This window comes from Emydura macquarii, unplaced genomic scaffold (genome assembly GCF_026122565.2).
Source record: "Emydura macquarii macquarii isolate MOO-44397 ecotype Brisbane River unplaced genomic scaffold, CSIRO-AGI_Emac_v2 contig_1876, whole genome shotgun sequence".
Lineage (NCBI taxonomy): Eukaryota > Metazoa > Chordata > Testudines > Chelidae > Emydura > Emydura macquarii.
Genome location: NW_027132013.1, coordinates 21,430,769 through 21,451,092, shown reverse-complemented (window position 1 = coordinate 21,451,092; position 20,324 = coordinate 21,430,769). Strand labels below are relative to the sequence as shown.

The 20,324-nt window shown below is 41.9% G+C and overlaps 1 protein-coding gene across 1 annotated transcript in view; it reads right to left on the bottom strand.

The window, feature by feature from the left end:
- The window catches only part of TTBK2 (tau tubulin kinase 2), a 214,924-nt gene that overhangs the window by 3,820 nt on the left and 190,780 nt on the right, over window positions 1-20,324 (bottom strand). The window lies entirely within an intron of this gene.

The window sequence follows — 20,324 nt, the reverse complement described above, 5'->3', positions numbered from 1 at the left end:
TATAGAAGTTTTACACATTCAATTTCATAGTAAAAAGAAACATTAAACAAGCATACATTACCGTAAAAATTATAAGATCCTGCAGCCAGGGATGAAAGATGATGAATAGTATTTTATAGGCTTGAATTAAAGAAGTGAGCGTTTTGGTCAAGGCAGCAGATAGTTCCCACTGAGTCACCATGGTATCTCTCCCTTGTGTAGATGTTTATCAGCAGTGGAAATGATTACAGAATATGAGGCTGGCCACAAAAGCCCTCCTGGATTCACCACTGCTGGAAGATGAGGCTGATGAATGTTGCCATGGAATCTGCAACTTTATAGCACAGATTTCGTGGCACTTGTTGCAGAAATAGTCTTAAAGTGTTGCAGAGCTCAAAGGGCTTTTAGCATAGCTAGTACGTTGGTAAAATCAAACTCATCTATCAGCTCCCAATAACACATTTCCCAGTTAATATTGGCAGCATTCAATCTACTTCTATGAAAAACAAACAAACTGGGATTTGATAGTGACATGCACCCTCTTGGGGAACCTGAATTTAACAGCTGCACTGAGACTCTCATTCCTGTTGTACATCCTCTAACAGTCTCATTTAACAAACATCCATCATTATAGGCTCAAATCTACCTTCATCAAACACAAACATCCAAATGATGTTATAAATTATTCACAGGAAAAATATGAAACATTAGCCATCCTGCATCATGATACTGTAGTTACAGAAATTAATATTATTTATGTTAAGGAAATTATTGCCACATCATTCTGAAATTTATTACACTGCTTTTCTAATGAGCCTCTTTTTTGGGTCTTTGTCCATATTTGGGCTTGAGGCTGACAGCAACGGTTGGGCAAGCTAGAAACGGGAGGTCTAGCCTGCAATGTGTCTTTATACACTGTCTCAGAGCAACAGTGATTTGAGAAGCAGGTTTTTGTAGTTCCATGGATAGCATGAGAATCAAGCATTTTTTCTGTTATGTTACTTTTAGGGTAGAGAAACTGGGATTTTCACTGTGTGCAGAGGGAGAGAAAACAGGAAGTAGCCCAGCAAGGAAGGCATCCTAAGGCATCCAAAATGGGAATGATTAGGGTGTATGTACTGTTCTGACAGAGGATTTGCCGGGATCAATTAAAAAAAACCCATATTCAGATGCCTGGAGTCCTTCTGCAGCAAGAGGTACATTTTATTCTCATTTACCTGCAAATTTGCTTTCAGTGACTGGATCAAAATACACAGTCCTGGATTTTTCTTGTTCACTGAATCTGAATGGCATGTTGACAACCAATTGAACCCAAAACAATTCACATCCTCTAGGGAACAGTCCTCACTTCCTCTCTAATCTTAGTTTGAGTCTTTAATCTGAAAGAAACATTATCTCCATATTTGAATGAGAAGTGTCTTTTTAGGTCTAGGATTCAAGGAAACATCCAGGATCTTTCAGGAGGCAGGTATTTGTATTGTACTGATCCATCACAAAAAGTAAAGGGGAAGTAGAAATAAAATTTACCTTTCCATCACTGGGTCCATTACTGCACAGATCTCGCATTTTAAACAATACCCTAGCAAGCACTCAGGGTGTAAAGGAAAAAAGAACAAGGAATATTAGGGTCAAGAAAATGAAACAAATCTTTCTCCTATTTCTTCTCTCTCTCAAATTGATCTCTCTAAAGGTTCACATCTCTAAATATTCTGTGTCTGAATACTGGAGCTGCTCACCTGAACATACAGCCCAACGGGCTTTGTAAAGGTGTGGATGAAATGCCGTCTGGCACTTTATAAAAGTTTATTTACTGACCTTGTTCCTCTCTGTCTTGGAGGCCTAAAGACTGTGCAAGTGGAGTGTGAATTAATCCTGATGACAGAGGAGATCTCTGTTATTCTATACACTCCCCTGGAATCAGATATTGTCTCTCCTACCTTTTAGCAAAGATGATTGCTATCAAAGCCACTGCCTTATAATTCAGGAAGTTAAAGCTGAATGACGACAAGGTTAAAAAGGATGCAGTAGGGGCTTTCATACAATTTTTGTAAATAAGACGAACTCAAAAGGTCTCCTGAAGATCTGGGAGGGACTAAAAGAAGGATATTTTTGTGAGAAACTTAGATACTAGAAGAACGAACCCATGTTCCTCCATGCATGGAGTTCCTTAAGGCACTAAGGACTGATATCTGTACCTTTAAGGAACTAGGAGCTAAACTCTTATGAAAACCCTCTTGAAAGAAGTCTAAGATAAATGGGACCTTGGCCTTCTTTACTGAAACCCTCCAGCCCTATACCATGCCGAGAAAATAGACTATACTAAATAGCAGGCAATGAAGGATCTGCTCTTTTGTGAGAGAGGAGCATAGTTTGATCCACCTTATCAGAAATCCCCAATGTCTTCAGAAGTGCCCTGTCACAAACCAGGCCATGAGATTTAGGGCATCTGGATTTGGGTGCAACATTTGTCCATATTTTAGCAGATCTGGACACAAGAGGAGAGGGAACTGAACCACCCGAGAGACAGACTCAGGAGGTCAGTACAGAAGGCCCTATGTGGCTCCTCCAAAGCCAAAAGGATCAGTTGAGTTCTGTGAAGAACTGTTTTTGTTTTGCTTTTTTAAAGTATTTTCCAAGCAAGGAATATAGGAGGAAATCATAAACACGGTTGGTGTTCCATGGAATGGCAAATGTGTCATAATACAGAGGCCCTGGATACATGACAAATTACTGAAGACATCTAATATTTTGTTTTGCTGAAGACAGGTCCATAGACTGAGTTCCCCAGCGTTCAAAATCTGGTTTAGAAAGCTTCTAACTGAAGAGACAAATCCTTTGGCAACATTTTTGACCTAACAAGCCAATCTGCTTGGCAATTCACATCACCTGGGACCCAAAGAGCTTTTATTCAGTACTCTTCCATTTATCTGAAGAGAAAGATGGCTTTCTCTTAGAAGACTTGGATTGTTGTGTCCCTTGTGAGAGCTAACCACCACTGTGTTGTCTATTTTTATGAGGATATTCTTTCCCTTGATCAATTGCCAAAAGGCCAGCAATGGTATTTTAACCATCCTTAGTTCAAGTCTATTTGTGTGGAAAATCTCTCTCTCTGAGCATACTCTCTGAGTCAAAAGAATCATCCTATCAGGCTACACTGGCTGTGATGTGAAGCCTGTTTTGTCCTTGGAATGGAATGCCTTTCAACCGATCCTATTGGTTTTGCCACCAAAGGACAAAATGCCCAGGCCCTCCCTTTCTACTGGGCTCTGACTCAGAGCCCTGTGAGAAGCAGTGATAAAAAACACCCCAGAGTGATTTGGGGCTGCTTCCCTTGGCCACTTCATACCCTTTGTTTTCCTGGTTCAAGACGTGATCAAATGCCTAATCAATGATATCTCTAGAAGCTAGAGCAAAGGATTCCCTAGTCTTAGGGAAAGTCTAGCCCTTCCTCTAGGGCCTGGGGTAGCTGTTCTTGGCAGAATCTCTCCGGTAGCCAGAGCTCCAGCTTCATCCTTAACCAGATGCTCCTAAGATATGTCTCTCCTCCTCTACCTTTCTGAGCTGTTTAACTCCCTTTTAAGCTCCTCCTCTAGCTAGAGAGAGCCATCTGGGCCCAGACCTGCTCCCTAACCCCTTCTGTCCCAGTGTGGGGTTTAAATACCCCATTGCAGAGCTTACCCTTTAGATCTATTAGATCAGATAAGGCTATAAGGATGTGGAGGGAAATATTTATTAACATCACAAAAGCAGGATATCCCCTTTGGTCTGTAGCAGTCAAGGTGCAATGGAGGGATTCCATCTTGAATTTTGGTTTCCTTAAGGCTCAGGATAGATCTGTGCCCACTCAGCTCTTTTGGGGACTATAAAGTACCTGAAATAAATTCCTAGAAAATATTGTTCCTTTAGCACTGAGATGATGTCTCTGACCTCTAAGAAGTGGGTCACCTCTGAAGAAAATCTTCCTTATTGGCTGAAGAAAGAGAAAGGTGACATGCCACTACCCTAGGGAGAGGAGGAAACTGGAGTAATTTGAGAAAATTAATCTGAGACACAATGGACAGAACACAATTCAGTGAGGAAATCTATAGGCCAACCAATTGGAAATCCTTCCTCCTTACTGTCCATCCCCTATGGATTTGATGAAAGCAGATTTTCAGAAGCATTTATTACAAGTCCTTTACTGAGATCACAAAGGGCAACTGGGATTTCTTAGGTCCATACTTCATGGTAGATTTCTGGATGGAACATAGTGGTTCTTACCTACAAAAGAATCTAGAATTTATTAAAGAATCTAGACACCTATGAAATAAAAGGAGGACTAACATCCTGAGTTAGGAAGCTATGCCTTTTCCCACAGTCTAATCTACAAGGCCCCGCAAGCTACTGAAGAAAAGCTAAGAGTGTTAGCTGCTAGGTAGAGGGAATCATGGCCCAAGTCACTACAGTTATTAACAACTAAAAAAAATTCAGAAAAAGTCTCTCTCACTTGTCCGGGAAAAGATGTTAAAACAAAACAAAAAATCCTCCTTATCTTGCTGTACTTCTGAGCACCAGCAGATGTCAGAACTGAGCATGTGAGAAATTAAATGTAATGGAAAACTTTAAAGCATTAAAATAAAAATTCTTTCCGGTGTTTGACTCCTTTTAATTTTCTGAAGTGAGACATTATATTCCACAAGCCAGGCTTAGAGCATGACATAACATCTTAATCAAGTTTATGTGATAAGAACCACTGGCCTGAAAAGTCCTTGGGAAGTTTAGAGATGTGCAAAGTATTTCCATATTCTTGAGAACTGAAGCGTAGAAGGGAAGTGTACCATCCTGATTTCCTTCCACTGGGAATAAAGAGAGCCCCTTAGAATCCATTTTTCCCTAGAAGAACTCAGATTCTTAGTGGTGACTGCATTTCTGACCAAATCTCAATCTTCCTGAGACACAATTTTAGCTGGCGGATGAGATTTTGTTCTGGATCTGATAACACTTCTCCCTCAAGGAGATGCTAAGGAAGCAGAGGATGCAGAAAAGCCCAGAGTGGACCTGTGCAGAGCTGTGTAGCCTTAGACACAGCTTTCAGGTGGAACAATTTGGATGCAGCAGCTATTACTGAAGAGGATAAGGAAAGCCCATGGAGAGTCCTTCTTGAATCACAACCTCCTCTCTAGCCTAAGCCATTAGGAACGATTGATTGAGCCATGCCATGACTGCAAGAGCCAAGGAAAGAGGTTGAAGGCTATACAAGCCTGGAATCCATGAATAATAAAAATAAGATGGCTGGAGGCAGCCTTCCCACTTGCGAGACAAGAATAAAAAATAAGGAGACTGGACAGGAGTGACTCCTAAAGGGTATAAAAATACTTCATTGTAATTGATCATCAACCTGTCTGATTCAGTGATGAGGGAAAGCTCAGGGTCTGTGCTCTAGCAGATATAAGAGAATAATATCTGATTTAACACAAAATAAAATAATCACCATAAATAACAATACTTTGCACTTGCATAGCTCCCTTCTTCTGTCACTAATTAATTAAAATTTAACCTCCTGTGAGATAGCTAAGTATAATTATGTCAATTTTATAGATGGTAAAGCTGAGACAGACAGCTGTTAAATGACTTACCCAAGATCAATATAGTAAATCATGCCTTTCTACACTTGGTGGTTTTGCCAATATAGTTATATTGGTATAACTATATTTGCAAAACCTTCTAGTATAGAAAATTAAGAATGGATATAAAATTGGTTGTACCAGTATAAATTATGCCATTTCCACTGACCAACATAAGCTATATCGGCATACGCACAGTTATACCGATATAGCTACAGCTATACTGGTATGGCTATGTTGGTTAAAAACCCACCCCACATCTAACCAACATATCTATACCAGTAAAATTTGTAAATGTGGACCAGACCTCAGTGGCAAAGTTAGGAATAAAATCCACGAGTTCTGATTTCCAGTCTACAGTGGTAGACACTAGATAACATTATCTACCTAATTATTATCATTATTGGCTTTTCTCTACAAACTCTATGATGTAACAGATTGCTGCCTCAGTTCAGAAGCCCAAGGGCACTGATCAGTGTCTCTTACAATTGCAAAAGTTTAAATATGTCTCAGAAAGTAATGCTGATCAAACAAATGTTGAGAAAATGAGATGCTCTCTTTCCCCCTCACTGAATTGTCTGAAATTAATTTGTTTCTGTTATAGGCATAAATCCTTTGGCCTCTACAGCACAAATTCCTACTTATACTAGATAGCATATAGTTCTCTCCATCTGAGACATGGAATGAGATTGTCATTTATTCTCTTTTTCTTTTTTTTCTGCCTAACATTCCATTCACCATATTGTCCATTTCTTGAAGAAAAAACAATCTGAGTAGACAGAAGACATCTATTATAAAAATTTACAATTCCACTCCCCTACCTTTAAACCTTGGATGGGCTAAAATAACTTCTATTCTTAAGATGAAATCCTCTCATCAAATCTGCATGGTGGATCTGAGTTGGAGGCTGTGGGTCCTTGGCCTGGCTGTCAATATGCTAGATCTGGAACTACTGTGCTGAGTCACAAAGGGTGACTAGAGATGGCACTGTGCTATACAACAGCGGAACTAGTGATAGACCGAGAGATGAATCTGTGACCTTTCAACAACAGCTTCTCCTCTCAGATCACACTGTCTGCTGCTACTAAAATGTGCAGGGCTGGTGCTGCCTGGGAGAGCAGGGCTCTTAGGGTACATCTACACAGCAAAGAAAAACCCACAGCTGGCCTGTGGCAGCCAATTCAAACTTGCAGGGCTTGGGCTGCAGGACTGTTTCATTGCTGTGCAGACTTCTGGGCTCGGGCTGGAGCCTGAGCTCTGGGACCTTCCCACCCTGCAGGATCTTACAGCCCATGCTCCAGCCCAAGCCTGGAAGTCTACAAAGATTTTTCATTGCTGTGTAGACATTCCCTTAGAAACATTGTGCCCAGATTTGTTGTTAATCTGCTCCTGATGCCACTGTCACCACTTTCTCACATATATAAGCATTATCATATTACATACCTGTCTATGGACATCTCATCTTGCTCCACCGTCAGTTTAGTTTACAATTCAAAAGTGCTCTCCAAGTTTTTCAAAGCTTTCATGGATTTACTACAGCCAAATTTCATGTATCTCCTCTCTCCTCCGTGCACCTTCTGCTCATCTAGAACTGACCTTCTGGCCCTTCACACAATCTGGCCACTTTTATTATAAGTCTGTATCTTCTGCCATCCAGAATAACCTCCCTGTATCTCTCCATCTCATAGATGTTTCATCTTATTTAATATTTGCTTCCTTTCTTAGTACAAAGTGGTCCGTGCATGTCCCCTGGCTTGCCTCAAGCCTCCATCTGAGGTGATAAAGGGCGGGGCAGACTGACCACATCTCCAGTTCCTTCTCCACCGCAATCAGACAGATCTGTAGCAGAGGAGAAGGACAGCGGGAAGTGGAATATAGATAGGGACTACACACCTCAAATAACCTCCAGTTACAGATAAGTAACCTCCTCATCTTCTTCAAGTGATGGTCCCTATTGTATTCCACTGAGGATGATTAAAAAGCAGTACCTAACCTTGGAGCAAGGATGAGGATGGAATGATTGTGCAGAGAAGGAAGAGTCCGCCGCTGAGTCCTGTACTAAAGCATAGTGCACTGCAAAGGTATGCACAGAACTCCACATGGTCACCCAATATCCATAAGTGACATATCCTGAAGGGAGGCTGTGGTTGAGGCTTGAACTCTTGTGGAGTGAACCCTTACCCCTGTGGGGAGAGGTGGGCCAGATAGTTGGTAGCAGAGTTTAATATAATCCAAAATCCATTTAGAGGTTCTTTGGATGTGGATGGCTTGTCCCCTGAATCTTTCTGCTACCACAACAAACAGCCTAGGAGACTTCCTGATATGTTTTTTCTCTGTAGGTAGAAGGCAAGGGCTCGTCAGACATTAGGGAATGGAGTCGACATTCCTCTGCAGATGCGTGAGGCTTTGGGAAGAAAACAGGTAAGCGAATGGATTGATTTATGTGAAACTGGGAGACTACCTCTGGTAAAAGTTTGGGGTGTAGACATAGAGAGACTCTGTCCTTGTGGAAAACTGTGAAAGGCAGGTCTGCCATTATCGCTCTGAGCTTGTCAACCCTTCTTGTGGAACCGATAGCAACAAGGAAGGTGACTTTCATTGAAAGGAGGGATATGGAGCACAATGCTAATGGTACAAAGGGTGGTTTCATTACCATGAAAAGAACTGGATACAGGTCTCATTGGGGTGCGATCATTTGGATGGGTGGGAAGGTTCTGATGAGGTCTTTCCAAAACCTAGTGGTTAGTGGATGCATAAAGATAGAACAACCTATCACTGGAGAGTGGAAAGTACTAATCGCCCCACATGGATTCTCAAAGAGTTGAGGGCGAGACCTGATGACTTCAAGGACAGATCATAATCCAGGATGAAGGATATCCCCGCCAACTCAGGTACAAGTCCCTTTTGTTGGACCCAAGATGAGAAATGTTTCCACTTGGCTCGGTAACATTGCCTAGTGGAGTCCTTCCTGCTGCTGGAGAAGATGTCTTGTATGTCCTGAAAGCACGTGCATTCTAAAGCAGATGCCCACCCAAATACCACACTCTGAGGTGGAGTGCATGTGGATTGGGATGCTTGATCTCACTGTTGAACTGAGTCAGCAGGTCAGGGAAGTCATGGAAGTGAATCACTGGGTAGGCTGACATGTGGAGGAGACTGGGAAACAAGAATTGTTTGGGCCAGCAGGGGGCAATCAGAATGACTATCACTCTGTCTGGTTGGATCTTGTGCAGTACCCAAGGAAGGAGTGGCAGAGGAGGGAAGGCGTAGTTGAGTTGCTCTGACCAGGAGAGTTGGAGAGCGTCACCCTGAGAGAGGTGCCCGAGGTCTCCCCTGCAGCAATATGTGGTTCATTTGCTGTTTATTTGTGAAACAAATGTGTCTCTGGTCAAGGTCCCCAATTGGGTGAAGATGTCGTGTACTACTGAATCGTGAAGTTCCCATTGTGGTCAATAGCAAAATGTCTGCTGTGTGAGTCCATGAGTACATTCTGTGTCATAGAATCATAGAAGATTAGAGTTGGAAGGGACCTCAGGAGATCATTTAGTCCAACTCCCTGCTCAAAGCAGGACTAACCTCAACTAAATCATCCGAGCCAGGGCTTTGTCAAGCCGCACCTTAAAAACCTCTAAAGATGGAGATTCCATTACCTCCCTAGGTAACCCATTCCAGTGCATCACCACCCTCCTAGTGAAAAACTTTTTCCTAATACCCAACCTAGACCTCCCCCACTGCAACTTGAGACCATTACTCCTTGTTCTGTCATCTACTACCATTGAGAACAGCCTAGCTCCATCCTCCCTGGAACCCCCTTTCAGGTAGTTAAAGACTGCTATCAAATCCTTCCTCATTCTTCTCTTTTGTAGACTAAACAAACATAGTTCCCTCAGCCTCTCCTCATAAATCTTGTGCTCCAGCCCCCTAATCATTTTTGTTGCCCTCTGCTGGACTCTCTCCAATTTGTCCACATCCTTTTTGTAGTGGGGGGCCCAAAACTGGACACAATACTCCAAATGTGGCCCCAACAACGCCGAATAGAGGGGAATAATCACTTCCCCATATCTGCTGTCCCTGGAAGATAGGCTGCAGAGAAGAGAACATGGTGATTGATCCACCAATTTCAGAGATTCACTGCTTCTGTGCATACAGCAGCTGCTCTCATCGCCCCCCGCCCCCCCCCCCCAATTTGTTGATATAGAAAACATGGTAGTGTTGTCTGACATGATGAGAACATGATGGAAATGAAGAAAGAACAGAAGAAAGGATTGGCATGTTTTCCTTACAGCTCGGGATTCCAGGATATTTATGTGCATCCTGGATTCCTGGGGAGACCACTGCCCTGTGTCATGTGAAAATCCATATGGGCTCCTCAGCCCACCAGGGACGCATCAGCGATGATCGTCTTGTCCGGGGAGGAGGAAAGGAAGGGAACCCCCACACATACACGACATGGGTCTGTCCACCATTGGAGGGATGACAGTATGTTGGCAGGGACTGTCAGCATGAAATCCATGGAATAACGGTTTGATGAGTAAACAGAATGGAGCCATGTCTGAAGGCAATGAAGCTGGAAGCGAGCAAAAGGGGTCACGTATGCACACAAAGCCATGTTGCCCCACAAGGAGAAGTAAGTTCTGGCTGATACATAAGGATTGTTCGCAATGCGATTTATGACATCACTCCTTGCCTAGAACCCGTCTTTCACTAAGTAGGCCCATGCTGTGACCGAACTGATCATAGCCCCTCTGAAGTCCAGAGACTGTGTGGGGTCTAGGATCAATTTCTTGATATTGATGCTGACTCTGGGGGACGAAAGGAAGTTGAGCAATATGGAGGTTGAACAACATGGACGTTGATGCTTGGGCTTCTTGCCTGGACCATGTGGCTAGCAGCTAGTCATCAAGATATGGAAACACGAGGACCCCGTAATGTCTGACATGGGCCGCTATGATAGAAAAATCTTTGGTGAAGACTTTGGGAGTGGTGGCTATTCCAAAGGGGAGCACCGTGTACTGGAAATGGTGGATGCCCACTGTGAACAGCAGGAAACGTCTGTGGGCTGGATGGATATCGATGTGAAAATAAGCATACTTCATACTAAGAGCCTTAAATCATGTCTTTTTCTAAGGATGGAATAATCGCTGCCAGTGTGACTATACAAAACTTGAGCCTGTGAATGAAGCAATTGAGACACTGGACATTGAGATTGGTCTCCATCCACCTTTCTTCTTGTGCATCAGGAAGTAAGTTTAGTAAAACCCCATTCCCTGGTATTCTGGGGGAACACGTTCTACTGTTCTTCATAAGAAGATCACCTCTTGGATGAGGATGCTGTTTGAGAGGACACTGAAGAGGGACAGGGAGGGAGGTCTTGGAGGTGGTAGCATAACAAACTCAATCATATAACCATGGTGGATGACTTTCAACACCCATTTGTCCCTTGTTATCACACTCTGAGCGTGGGGAAAGAGTGCTAAATGACCCCCAAAGGGGGTAGGATGGTCATGAGGTGGTAGATGTAGCGTTTGGTGACTCTCGGGTTTGCCTCAGAAATATCTCTTGGCTGGAGGTTGTATCCGTGTCATTGAAGCCTGAGAAGGGAGCCCTGGGAAGTGAAATCTCTGAGTCTTTTGGCGTTTCCTTAGGGGGCTCATAAGGTCTCTGATGATAGAAATGGGGACATCTGTAGCATTGGGTGGATGGTGGGCGGTGGAATTTGCACTTCGGGGCAGGAATATAGATGCCCAGTGAATGAAGGGTGGCTTTGGAGTTCCTGAGGCACTGCCAGGACCAGACTAAGGGGTTCTTTTTCTACCAGTGGATTTGAGCACCTGCTAGAAGGATCCCTTAGGAAGGAGATAGATGAAGGTGCTCTCGTGGACTGAGCCAGTTCTGAGGGAGGGGGTACTGGGACCAACGTCCCCAGTATGGCCAATAGGTTGAATCCACGGCAGGTGGTGGTGGTCCCCACAGGATGGGGTACCAATGGCTCCAAGGTGGAAGTGGTGGATGCTGCCATGGATGTGGTGGTCTCCATGAAGGTACGTAGGGTTGAAAGGACATGGTCAGTTCCTCTCTCATTTCTGATTCACTGGAGGAGGAGGAGAAAGCGGACTCTGGTTCAAGTGGCCATCCCAACAGAAGGGTGTAGACCAGCAGAGCGGGTGGTATGAGGTCCTGTAGATCCTGTGGCCAAAAAATAATCTCTTTAGAGGTGGAAGGATCTGACAGATGGGGTGAGTCCGGGTCTGGTAAGGTAAACATGTGTTGTGTCTCGGCTACAGCTTCAGAGCTCCCCAGTGTCAGAGGCACCGTCTCTTTGCTTGGTATCAGTGCCAGCACCATGGATTTTCCCAGAGCAGGAGGATTTTGTGCATTTTGTGGGGTGCTGGTGATGATGGTACCGGTGGACCAGAGCATGGAGTTGCAGGATTCCATTGTATGTTCGATTTCTTCTTATGCCTATGGTTCTTAGTGTGAGCTCCGGCCCCATGGCTCAAACTTGTGGAAGGGGCATCCATTTTCTTTGCTTTTGAGGAAGATTAGTCCCATGCTTATGAGTATGCTTCCTTGCCTCCTGACTAGACCCTGCCTTGGGGTCCACTGGGGTGGTTCCGCCAGCATCGGATTCAGATGTGGTAGCAGATGGTGTGTGCTCCTCACAGATTCAGGCCAACATACAGCAGGGTTCCCCAGTCTGAGTCTGAATGAGGCCTCCTGGCGAGTTCCATGAGGTGCTTCCAGAAGTGGAGAGCCCAGCCTTCTCGGGTGTGGCTGGGGAAAGACTGGCAAATAATGCCCCTGGTTGCAATGTGAGCTTCCCCCAAGCAGTAGAAAGAGTGCTGGTGTTCGTCGCTGCCTGAGAAGGACTGTGGGCAGGAGGGACAGAGTTTGAAGCCTGGAGCCCTGGACATAGTTCGGTACCCATTCACAGGTATGGGGGGGAGGAGTTGGCATGAAGAAAATACACCCCTCAAATTTATCTACACTAATCACAAAAACTATAATATAAAATACAAAAAAACTGGTAAAATAACTAAAAAAGAAACTATAAGACAACTATCTTATTTAAAAGTGCATCAGAGACGAGGACACTATTCCAAACCAGACCATGCGGCGGTAAGAAGGAACTAGAGACATGGTTGGTCCACCCCACCCTTTATCACCATGGATGGAGACATGAGGCAAGCCAGGGCACATGCATGGACCAACAGATGCTACTTTTAAATACTCTGACTCCCGCTGCATGATGCACATGCATAACCCTCAGTGGAATACAACAGGGACCATCACTCGAAAAAGAACACAATTTCTGTTTCCCTCTGCTACTATATACATTTCTGAAGAGAAAGTGGATGTACAGTTTGTATGAAACAGACTACACCATATAAAGTGGTATTGAACCATGCTTTTTAATGGGACTAAAATTGTCTAACGATTTTCTCAAGTCTGTAGAATACCACAGTCCCTACTGATTTTTTCTTTTAAATCTAATCCTTCTGTCTCTTATGTTCCCCTACCATGCTAATTTCGGTGGAAAGGAAGAAATTAAATAAAACATCTATAGATTTTCTTATCTACTAATTTCAGTGCATTCTCTCTTCCTGGAGATGGGACTAATATGTGAAAAAGAAGGGGACATTGTTGCTTTAATTCATGGAGCTAGGGAATAACAGAAATACAAACTACAAAACTCATTAATCTAGGACCACAGGTGTGTACCATTCCTGACTCTGAGCCCCAACCCAGTTCTCATTATACAGAGCAAGAGCTCTGTGATAGTTAAGTTTCAGACCAGCTTTCTGTTTAAAGCTCATCTGTTCTAAGTGCTCCACAATCTGTACAGTTAATCAGATTGCTTTGAAATTTGGTGTGCCTCATGGGGGCATAGGATATGGTTAGTGACCCAAGTTTATGGCCATTTCACCATGGGGTTCCCAAGACACAGCCTCCTGAAAAACAAAGTTTTTCTTAAAGTTGTTACATTTTGACAACTTTTTTTGCTCACAGATAGTGATCAAACTACAGCTCAGATCATCGCACCAAGGCCTCAGATGCTCAAGGGTTACCCCAACAGAGTGCATGGTACTCAACAGCCCTTTGGGGGAAAGCAAATTAAAACGTTATTTGAAAAAGAGTTTGCTTCTCCAGTTAGGCACACTAAGGATCACATGCCTATCTGTGCTTTTAGGTCCTAATAGATTACGCCGAATATGTGTGGAGAGAGAGTCTTATTATTTGGAAAACTGCCTCCATATCACAGGATGACTGCAGTGGTTTTGAGGGTTAGTTACACTCATTGAATACAAGTGCCACCCCAGCAACTGAGAGTTCAAATCTAATTCAGCGTAGAAATCTGAAGTAAAAATAGTAGAGCAATCAGCCTTTTATCAAAGGGGGGAGTTATTTTGGGAAAATGTAATCTGAGTACAGCAGATTATTCAGAAAGTGCTGAAACTATTTTTTTTAAAAGAAAATAAATTACGTGTGATTGCTCATTGGGAGGAGTGGGAGTGACTGGGATGCAAGAGTAGGTGGTAAGAGGGGTTTGGGTTTGCAATGAGGGCTGGGGTGTTATGGGGGGAGGATAAATGGGAGTGGGCGGCATGGGAGATAAGAGAGGTTTGGGGGCTCAGGTAAGGAGGAGGGAGTAAGGATTAGGGGGAGTGGGAGCGGTGATGACAGGAGGCACTGGAGAATGAGAGAGGTATCAAAGGAAGTTGGGAGGGGGGGCTGTCAGCCCTGAATTCTCCCCTTATATGTATGTGCTGTGTACTGGGGGAGCCCTAATGCTCTGCAAGAGTCTGAGCCCCTCTTCCTACATGCTATGTGTTCCAGGATCTGGGGGACCCTAATCCTCTTGAGGTATCTGAGCCCCACTCCCTACTCCCCATGTGAGCTAGGACGTGGGTGGGGAGGAATGATAGTAATACATATTTAAACGTCTAAAATCCAGAAAATGAATAGTTAAAACACACATTACCCCTATGTGGTGGAGTGGGGGCTGACCAGAGTATGTGGTGGAAGAGTCAGGTTTGGAGGAGGAGTGGACTGGGGTGGGCAAACCTGGCTGAAGCAGGCGCAGGAGTCCCAGCTGGGGTTGGGCAGTGGGGAGAGAGACGCCCAGCTCAGTGTGCAGCATAGGCTACATAACCAAGGTAGCGTACAGTCCTCCAGTAAGCTGCTGTCTGTGAGATGTGTACGCAGCAGCATAAGGCAACATCTTACATGTTAATAGCTTCTACAGTGCCAACTAATGGCTTAACGGGATGGGAAGGGGATGGGAGCTGGAAATGTTGGCTAGGGGACAACTACATGTTGGAGGAATGGTGGAGCAAGGGGTAGAAAAGGAGAGACACATCAGTCTTCTCTCACATACTTAAAGTTACTGTAACAACCATACAAGAAAACTCTCATGCTTTTGGGACATGACTATGGATGAGATTTCTCTCACCGCCTCTGTTAGCAACTACACATTGCAAATATTTCAAAGCATAAGTATTATCACCATTCCACTGTAACAAAGGCAGGAGAGGAGGAACATTGAGGAATCATATTAGCAACCATGTGACCTAGTGGAACGACCACTGGACTGGGACTATTCCTATCTCTGCCACTGGCCTGCTGGGTAACCTTAGGCATCTTAAGTCACTTCACCTCCCTGTGTCTCAGTTTCCCATCTGTAAAATGGGATAATAATGTAAAGTTATTTGAGATCTACTGATGAAAAAAAAATATAAAAGCTAGGGCTTGGTTTACACTTAAAAGTTAGGCTGACATAGCTGCATCAGTCAGGGGTGTGAAAAATCCACACTCCTGACTGACATAGCTATGCTGCCCTAACCCCCCAGTGCAGAGGCAGCTGTGTTAACAGAAGAATGGTTCCATTGACGTGGCTAACTTCATTCAGTGAGATGGTGTTGCTATACCCATGGAAAAATCCTTTCCATCATTGTAAACTGCATCTATACTACAGAATTATGCTGGGATAGCTATGCCAACATTGCTATTCTGGTATAGTCTCCACACTGTAGATACAGCCTGGTATCTTTTGATTATTATCTAGCCACATTAATATATCAACTACAAACCTAGGTGAGAACTACAACTGCCTAAATGACCACTAACTCCTACCAACAAACATTTATCTTTCTGTTTTAAAAAACTAGGAAATTAAATGGCAGAAAACTTTGTTAACACAGAGTTAAGGTTGCCCAATGATAGATTGTGCCCTTCAGAACATCTAAGTTCAGCAACACTTAAACTTCTGAAAACCAGGAAATTCAGAATTAAGATAAATGCTCACACAAACTTAACTCTGTCCTCACTGAGCAATACACCATAACACACACAGTTGCATTCTCTCTTTTCACTGTAATAGACAAGTGCTACCTGTGCGTGCCCTATGCTCAAACCCTAAGCCTGGTGCCCCAAGAGAATACCATACTTGTAAAATTTACCACTTCATACTCCTTTACAACCTCTTCATACTTGCATCCAGGATTCCACCTAAATCTATAGTTTCCCCTAACCATCATTTAATCCACTGACTGCTCTCATCACCCACCTCATTACTGACAATACCCCATAGCAAGAAGACCCCAGTGCTCTGCTAGTGACCCTACCTACACAATTCTGTACTGAAACGATGAAGTAGCTATGCTGGAATTGGCTGTTCCATCCCGGCTGCACACGTGAGTTCTCTGTTGAGATTTCAAATGCTGGGTACAATAAATTAATGTTACTCAGAGGAGAAGTAACTTATGCAGATTTATCCAGCCTCAGTCAAACCTGTTTGGAGAGAACAACATACTATTTTGAGCAACTGTTTTCTGATTTCTCTCTTTTGCCAGATTATACCCTATTTCTGTATACATCTATCTTACATAGAGGGATCACAGATTGGGGGGAGGGAAGGATACAGAGTGAAAGAAAGAAGTGTTTGAGATAATTCTGTATTTCCATATTTTCTAATATATTGGGTGGGGGGAAACTGGGGGAAAGCTATTTTGATAGATTTATCTTAACATAACATTTTCTGTGTTTCCAGCTGTTGTGTTTTGAACACTTCAATGTTCTTTCAGGTGTTTTCCCCCCTTTAATTATTGATACAAGTGTACAACCCTAACTCCAGGTTAAGGAAGCTTTTGTTGTCTGACCTAACATAAATGCACTTCCTGAAATGAATAACTGCTTTTAAGGAATGATTTTAATGAAGTAACAGTTATAACAAGTGGTTAATGGGTATTCATGTGACTACATGAGATACTCAAAAAAAAATTGGAATCTTTTTCTGGAAAATGTATAAAAAATATAGAATGGGTATAGCATTTATTTATTATTAATGGAGAATTGGGAAACATTTGTATTTATAATAATAGTATTACAGAATCTCCTGCTGCTATAGAATGATTGTAAAAGTAACCCAGGTATTGTAATATTTTTCTTGAGTGCAGTGGACACATCTGTAACCAAGCAAGTCCAGAGTGTCACTTGACCCTAATTTCAAAAGACCTGAAGAGATGGTATTCTACACTTTTTTCACCATCAAAATTTCAACCCTCCATTTTCACCTTTACAGTCACCAATTCCCTCCTCTTCATGGTTGCTCTCATCCTGCTGTCACAATAACTGAGGTGGAGACTCTATAACATAGTCAGAAAGATGGCCAAGTCATCGTTTTTTCCTCTAGAAAGTTAGAATCTACTGGCCTCATAAAACAAGATTTTGGGTTCTATAATTGACAGGGGCAACTGCAGAGCACCCTTTTAGTAGCATATTTTATTGAGTGTTTCTAAATCTAGATTTTACAGAATCGTTAACAACTTCCAGTAAGATGTTAATTAGCTCCCAAAGGAAGATTTTTCATAACTCTTACCTATATACTCTACCTTTCTAATTAAGAAGCAACCCAAGTAAAATAAGATATTGAAAATTATAAAATAATACATTTTTAACTCAGTTTTAACTCACTGAGTTTTTATACCTGAAATAGAAGACACTATCAATTTGAAATTAAGGTGTGCTTTACTTTAAATGAGAAATCACTGGTGCTAGTTTGCTTAACACACATATTACTTATAAAGCTGAATTATTTTAATCTTAAATTAACTGAGTACTTTTCTAACTGCAGTGAGTGTGGAATGTATCAAAATATACTTTTTTCCTTATTTCCAATATGGCTTCATTACATACAAAATATACCTCTGAAGTTAAGCAATATATTAAATCTTGCTCCAGTACAGAAAATATATAATTATCAGAAACATTAAAAGCTTAAGATAATACTATTTAGAAAAGTTCTGATTTTCCTTTTCAAGGCTATACTACAGCTCATTTTTAAAGAGCTGCACTTTCCAAACTGGATATCAATTTTGGAAGATTAAAAAGATAAACTGTTTTGTTTTTTAAACCCAGAGAGCAATCCAATTAACTCTAGGTTTTTTCTGTCATGAGAGTGCACACACATACCCTAACACTCAATCACATCAGAACTGCTTTTATACATTAATAATGCTGGTTTCAAGCTGCAAACTTGGGGTTGGATTTTGAATACCTTTTTAAGACTTTTAAGATTTTCCAGATCTGAAGATGTGGTCAGCTTTAATATAAGGGTAGAAGCCATTTGGAAACTTCAGAACTTGGTTCAGATTTTAAACACCCCAACATTTTGGTACTAATTTCTGAAGTTTTCGTTTGAGTTCATTTTTAATTTTTAAGTTATTGCTTCTCTACACATCTATTTTTTAACTGTGTGTGCTATAAAAATGTAAAAAAATACAAAAAATTAAGGGCCAAATCTTTTTAAAAAAATGGCCTGCATGGCCCCATATCCTGCAATCAGATAGCAGACCCATTCATCTGTATTGAGCACAATTAAATAAAATGGGACTCTGCAAAGGGATGTACTCATATGGATCCAGTTGTAGGACTGGCATTAAATTTACACTTGTTGCTCACAACTACTTTGTGCCTCAAAAAGGGAGAATCTGTGAACAGAAATATCATTTGCATGCATAAATTAAGCATATCTCAGGATATTTGATCAGCATGTGCAAAAGCAAATGCAGTTTGCATACAAATTCTATTCTGAAAAGTTAAAATTACTGTACACACAAAACTTCAGGTGCAAATTAAGAAACTAGATCAAGACTCCTTTGAATATCTGAAATGAACTGACATACAATCTTTAGGGACTTGTTGATACTGACAGGTTTCTCATACTCTTTTTTTCTGTCCTCAAGATGTAACTTTTCTTCTTATCTCTCGTTCTCTGTGTTTATGTATTTTTAAAAATAAGCTGAACCAGTGTTAGCAGCAGTGAGAGCTCTAATAAAGACAAGGCTTCAGCTGCTTCTTGCATTTTTACCACCATATTTAATCAATGTCCTTTTCAGAAGGTGAATCTGGAGCCAGGAGTCTTGTCTACGCTAGGGCTTCCACCAATTCCAAAATGGGAAGGTTTATTGTTGCTGTTATTTTTTTTTTTTTTTTTAACTTCTACCCATCATTGACAACCCTTTAGAAATGTGAGTGGAGCCCAGTTCCTCCAACCCCAATGGTAAATGTCTATATGGTTCAGTCTGCGATACAAAATGTTGTGTGTATATGCACAGCTCTTAAACATTTTAGAGGCCCACCTATAATATAGCATAGCTTTGCCTTTGTGGATAGGAGGCCAAGTGCAGCGCATAGCTCTCTGACATAGTTATAATATGGTTAGGTCCCAACCACATTGGCAAGATCAAGTCATATTATAACACAGGTAGCCACTAACTATATACAGCTCCAGGCTTAAAGAGACACTATCAACTTTCTTAGACTGCAAGCTCTACAGGGCCGGGACCATGTCTTCAAAATGTTTGTATTGTATTTTTCACAGTGGGGCTCTGATCCTGTTTTGGTCCTCTGAGAGCTACTGTAATACTACTATCAGGATTACTGTAGTGTATATGAATGGATAGTATTCCTCTAAATAGTTTTTGAGCCCTCTAGTGGCACTCACCTTGTTCTGTGTTTTAGAAATTGTCAAAAACTGGTCAGAGCTTGTAGTTAGGTCTTGAATATTTGTATATATGTAGTAAAAAGTGTCCCTTGGGACCCAGCTATGCCCATGTATAAGAATAGGGTTGTATCCCTATACACTACAATTATTAGTAACAATTTGAAAATGAATCAGTTTACAAAAATTAGTTATGGTATAAGGTATTAGACATCTCCACCTAATCCCCCCTGTCCATTTTTGGGGTTTTACCATCACATTCTCCTATTTTTAAAAATGGTTTTTCACTTCTTTTGCTCTGTGAAAAACCACAAACGACAGGGGAAGAACTGACTATGCAGTAAGTGCTGGTAAATTCATGAAGTAAACAAATTAAAAATAAAGAAAATTTTTGTTGTCTAATCTCTTTCCGTTTTAGTGACCTTTGGTGTTAATTGTAACAACAGAAGATAAAATATTTTCAGACAGAAATGTGATTTTTTTAAATTTTGACAGTCCTTGGCACCTTGGCTGAAGTTGCTAACTAGTGTATCAATCAGTGAAAGGCACAATAATGGTTTTATGATGTACTAGGCCACTAAGTACAGGATTCATAACGACCTACTCATTTCACACAGGGCAATGAGATTTAGTTTCTTAAGTGCCTAGATCTCTTTTGAAAATGAGACAAGCTCCTAAATCACTTAAGTGTTGCAATGCTGACTGCAGCAATGCCTAAATACCCTTAAGAATCTGGGCCT